The 5,182-nt window shown below is 34.3% G+C and overlaps 1 pseudogene across 1 annotated transcript; it reads left to right on the top strand.

Moving 5' to 3' along the window:
- The first annotated feature begins 1,000 nt into the window (after positions 1 to 1,000).
- On the top strand, positions 1,001 to 2,372 carry LOC308644786 (cysteine and histidine-rich domain-containing protein 1-like; annotated as a pseudogene). The gene is made up of 2 exons: positions 1,001 to 1,329; positions 1,421 to 2,372. The product of its transcript is annotated as a cysteine and histidine-rich domain-containing protein 1-like (transcript).
- Positions 2,373 to 5,182: the final 2,810 nt, after the last annotated feature.

Here is a 5,182-nt window from a genome sequence, read left to right as displayed (position 1 = left end):
ACACAAAAGTTAAAATAAAGATATGACTTTAAAAAAATAAAAAAATAAATAAAGTGTTTGCTACCAAGTTGTATCCCTTAGCAGACCAGACCCAATCTTTTTTCCCTGAAGTGTTCCAAGATAGACCTTGATGTTTAAAAGAAAAATATTTGTTAAAATGGCTTGAGTATTTAGAGAAACAGAGCTTAATCCTCCCTTAGGTGTTGATGAACCCAGCCTAATTCTATTTTAAAATTGGGTGCCATCTCGTCACAAAGTCATGAAAAGTTCATTTCTGTTTTACTATAAATTACTGAGATTTCTAAACTTGTTTGGAATTCCTCCCCGTGCTCTGAACTCAGCCATGCCTGGGTCTACTTGACCAGATAACAATCCTCTCTGAAACCTCAGCAGCACCTCATAAATTCTGATGTTGGGATCTGAATTTACTCCCTACCTTGAAATATCATGGCATGTGGATCATTAATCTGCTCTCTGCCCTTGTGTTATGATTGCCAAAACCCTGTTAGCTGTAAGTTCCCAAGATACCCCCCTTTGTAATTTTTTGTGCTATATAAACCTTCTCTGAGAGCTGGGCTAATCTCTAGCCCGGTTTTGGGAGAGACCATCGCTGGTGGCCAGCTTTCCTTGTGTACAGGATACAAGCTTGCTTTCATTGATTTAAAAGACCAGTGGTCTTTTCTTTGCATTGTGGTTCAACAGGTGTGTTACAAAGCTATTCAAAAAGTAACTCAATAAGGCTTGAATGGAAATATTAGTATCCAAGTCAACATTCTGCTTTAAAGAGTAATAAATGCAGATGAGTTAAAAAACCAAATAATAATAATAATAATTAAATACATAAAACAAACAAACAAAAAAAGACAACCCGGGAACCGGTGGTTTCAGGAAGCCTGCAGCCACCCTAAGCATCAGGTCAGTGCTTGCTACAGCAGAGTTAGTCGCACTGTCTGGCGGTTCCTAGTGTTTGGTCCTTGCCTGAAATGGTGGGAGGAGAAGAGGGCCATGCTGTGTTACAATAGGGGCTGTGGCCAGCGCTTTGACCCCGAAAACAATTCAGGTGATGCTTGCACATATCACCCAGGTGTTCCAGTCTTTAATGATGCATTAAAGGGTTGGACTTGCTGTAAAAGAACAACTGATTTTTCTGATTTCTTAAGCATCGTGGGCTGTACAAAAGGTAGACATAATAGCGAGAAGCCACCTGAGCCAGTCAAGCCTGAAGTCAAGACTACTGAAAAGAAAGAACTATCTGAATTGAAACTCAAATTTCAGGAGCCCATAATTCAAGCCCCTAAACCAATAGAAGTGATAAAAAGGCCAAGCTCAGTGAACCAAAGACATATTTGGTTTAAAATATGTCATTAAAAAAATCTGCAAAACAAGCACTCGATAAACTTAAATATATCATTTAAAAAAATCTGCAAAACAAGCACTTGATAAACTTAAACTTAAAAAATCCCTAAAACAAGCACTTGATAAACTTAAATTATGGTCTGGGAATGAAAGAAGATAAGAAAGAAGATGACAGTGATGAAATTAAGATTGGGACCTCATGTAAAAATGGAGGGTGTCCAAAGACATATCAGGTCTACAGAGTCTAGAAGAAGTCTGTGTATATCATTCTGGAGGAATGATATTTTCCATGAGGGGATGAAATACTGGAGCAGTTGTAGAAGGAACACCGCTGATTTTAAAGCAGTCTTAGCCTAAGAAGGCTATATGTAAAACAGGGAAACACATGTGGACTAGAAAGGGTGTTGGGAAAACAGTTGTTCCATGTAGACACGATGCATCAGACTGGGGGTGAAGTCACCATTGCAGTATATGCTAAAAATTCACTTCCAGAACTTAGTGGAGTAGAAGCTCATAGTACATCGTTAAATGTACACATTGTATTTGAAGGAGAGAAGGAATTTCATCAAAATGTCAAAGTATAGGGTGTGACTGATGTAAAACAGAGCTATGTAACTATGACTGCAACGAAGATTGAAATCAGAAAAGCTTGAGATTGAGATTGAGATGAGAAAAGCTGAACCTAAGCAGTTGGCAAGCCTTGAACTGTCTACAACCAAAAAGCAGAAAAAAACAGAATAAAAAGAAGATATCACAGATTGAGGTTGAGGGAGGGCTGTTGCCTCTTTCAGAATTCTGTGTAGTGAAGTGGTGGCTTGCAGCTGTAACTTTTTGTTGCTGAATCAGGCATTTCAGGGTCACATTAGGTTTTTGTTTTTAAAAGCCAAAGTCAATTTATCTTTTTGTGTTCCATAAGACTGATTATTCATATCTCCTCATTGGTAGAACCATAGTTGTGTCCCTTACTTGAAGAAGCCAGAAAATAGCTCGAGTGTAATTACTTTATTTCTTAGTGTATTATTATTATATTAAACAAAGAAATAATAAGGGACTTTTTTATATTTCTGTTATCCAGTAATTAGTAAAGCAAGATGAAAATGTCAAATTTTTAACCAGTTTTTTTTAATGGACTTTTTTGTTCCTATAATACCTGAAAATCTTCAAGGAAGAAATAAAGCTCTGCGGTTTTGTGTGTGTGTGTGTGTGTGTGTGTGTGTGTGTGTGTGTTGTTGTTGTTTTTTTGTTTTGTTTTGTTTTCATGTGGGACAGTCACTTTTTCCAGGAGGAATATACTAGGTAAAGTAGGGGCAAAATATATGCACTGACCAACAAATTAGAATTTATTCACAGTTAATTTAATTTTAAAATTACATCGTTACCTATATATTTGCCAAAAAATATGACTTAATAGTAAAGGAAACAAGACTGGAGAGGTATCAATTTGGTTAAAATTCAACATGTTTATAAGACTTAAGCAATAATGCCAAAAATCTTTTTCCTGATTAAAGGTCTTTATATCATGTTATGACTAAATGGTACCTGATTTTCAGTCTAAACCCTCTTAAAACCTTCAGTTACCTATAAAAAGAAATCATCTATATCTGGGCTTACTGATGGAAAAATACCTAAAGTTATATCTTAATGGTTTATGGAAATACAATAGAATATGAGAAAACTAAATACATAAACTTTGCTTTATGCCAACTATCTATTACATGTTAAGTAAAATAGCTTAATTCTTCCAGAGTCATTTTTTAAGGCTTTCAAGTAGAGCTTGACAATTTTAATTATACAATGTTGATTATATATTATATTTTATTGGTATTAAATATACATAATACATGATTTAATTATTTATGTCTAACAGACCATTAGTGAATAGATTGCTTTTTGAGGTTTCACAGAGCTCAAGAAGGAAATTTTAAGAAATGTTATGCAGTTCTGTCATAACTTAATAAATTTGGTTATTATAGGCCTATATAGATTAGAAATGAAAGTCAAAAGGTTTTCCTTGAGTGTATTCTGGGTTAATAAAACTCTTGCACAGAAAAGTGTGCAGAAGTACTATTTTAGTTTATAAGGGGTATATGTATATCATTCTATTACTCTTAGCAAATAACTATTAGATATATTAGTTATAATAATTACTTAAAGGTCTAGCTGTGTCATAGTTCACAAAGTCCAGCACCTAGGCTTTGTTGACAATAAAAAAAATGGCAAGAAATGTTGGGCAGTAAAAGTTTGATCCAGATAGAGAATGTAATTGTTAGAGAAGTATTTAAAGTTTTGACAACTATCTTTCTGGAATTAGAAACCTGTGTTCTTTAGAGACATGGAATCTTGTTTGGAGAAAGAAGTTGATTCATAAATTTGATTCAAAGTAATTATTATTATATCTTTTGTAATGTTTCCTTCTTGAGGCTGTTTTCTCCTGCAAAATGTCTTTCATCTTTTAGGATTTAAATATTATTTAAAGCAGGTGATATATTTAAACTCAGACTTAGTTACAAAACACTGATTTTTTTTCTCTTTTTTGATACAACTATGTAGTCTAGTTACATTAATGACTATTTTATTTTGATTCTTATTCCTAAGAACCTCTAAATGTGTTGCCCAGGTAAAAATATAATATTAAAAATATAATATTAAACTCATAATCAATTTTTCAAAAAAGTTAATAAAAATGCTTGTTAATTAAAAAAATAAGGTAACTCAATAAAAATAGTAGACAAAAGATATGAAAGGATTCTTCACAAAAGCAGATAAATGGTCATACTAAACACATGAAAAGGTGGTCAACATTATTAGTCATCAAGAAAATACCATAATTAAAGCACAAAGAGACACTACTTTCTACACACTCACTGGAATGGTCAAATTGAAAATACTGACAATACCAACCAAATATTGATGATTTGGAGTATGCAGAACTCTCAAATCACTGCTAGTGAAAGTATAAAACACTACTATAATCACCTTGCAAAACAGACCAATGAATCTTTTAATCCACGCAGCTCACCAAAAAACTTCCCTTTTTTCCCTATAAAAACTACTTGTCTGACCTTCTTGAATGCACCCATAGATTAGTATTGGTCCACATATTCCCTTTGCAATGCTCTGTCATTCCCAAATAAATATTACTCTCTAGAGATTTCTTGCTACCTAATATAATGGTATTCGGAAGTTGTGCCTTTAAGACGTGATTAGGTCATGAGGGTAGAGCTTTCATGAATGGGATCCACTAGTGCCTTATAAAAGAGATGAAGTTCTTCACTTCTGCCATGGGAGGTTACATCGAGAAAACAAATGTTTATAAACCGGGAAGTGGGCCCTTGACCCTGGACTTCCCAGCCTCCAGAATTATGAGGAGTATATTTCTATTGTTTATAAGCCACCCAGTCTATGATACTGTGTTATAGCAGCCCAAACAGATGCACAAAAAATGAAAATACACATCTATACAACAATTTGCATAGGAATACTCACAGCAGCTTTATTCATGATGGCCAAGAATTAGAAGTAATCCAAATGTCTACCAAAGACTTTTTTTTTTTTTTTTTTTTTTTTTTTGGCAGTGCTGGGGATTGAACCCAGGGCCTTATGCATGCAAGGAAAGCACTGTACCAACTGAGCTGTATCCTCAGCCCCCAATAGGCAAAGGGATAAACAAATCATGGTATATCCATACAGGGGATAACTACTCAGCAACACAAAGGAATGTATACTAACACACGCAACTAAACTTTTCCAAAGAAAGCCGGACACAAATGTGTACAAATAATATAGGATTATATCAAAGTATAAAAAAGGCAAATGTAGGTGCAAG

The sequence above is a fragment of the Spermophilus citellus genome (assembly GCF_964194105.1).
Source record: "Spermophilus citellus genome assembly, chromosome: 3".
NCBI classification, from domain to species: domain Eukaryota; kingdom Metazoa; phylum Chordata; class Mammalia; order Rodentia; family Sciuridae; genus Spermophilus; species Spermophilus citellus.
The sequence above is the reverse complement of the archived record's forward strand: the minus strand, read 5'-3'. Positions and strand labels throughout refer to the sequence as shown.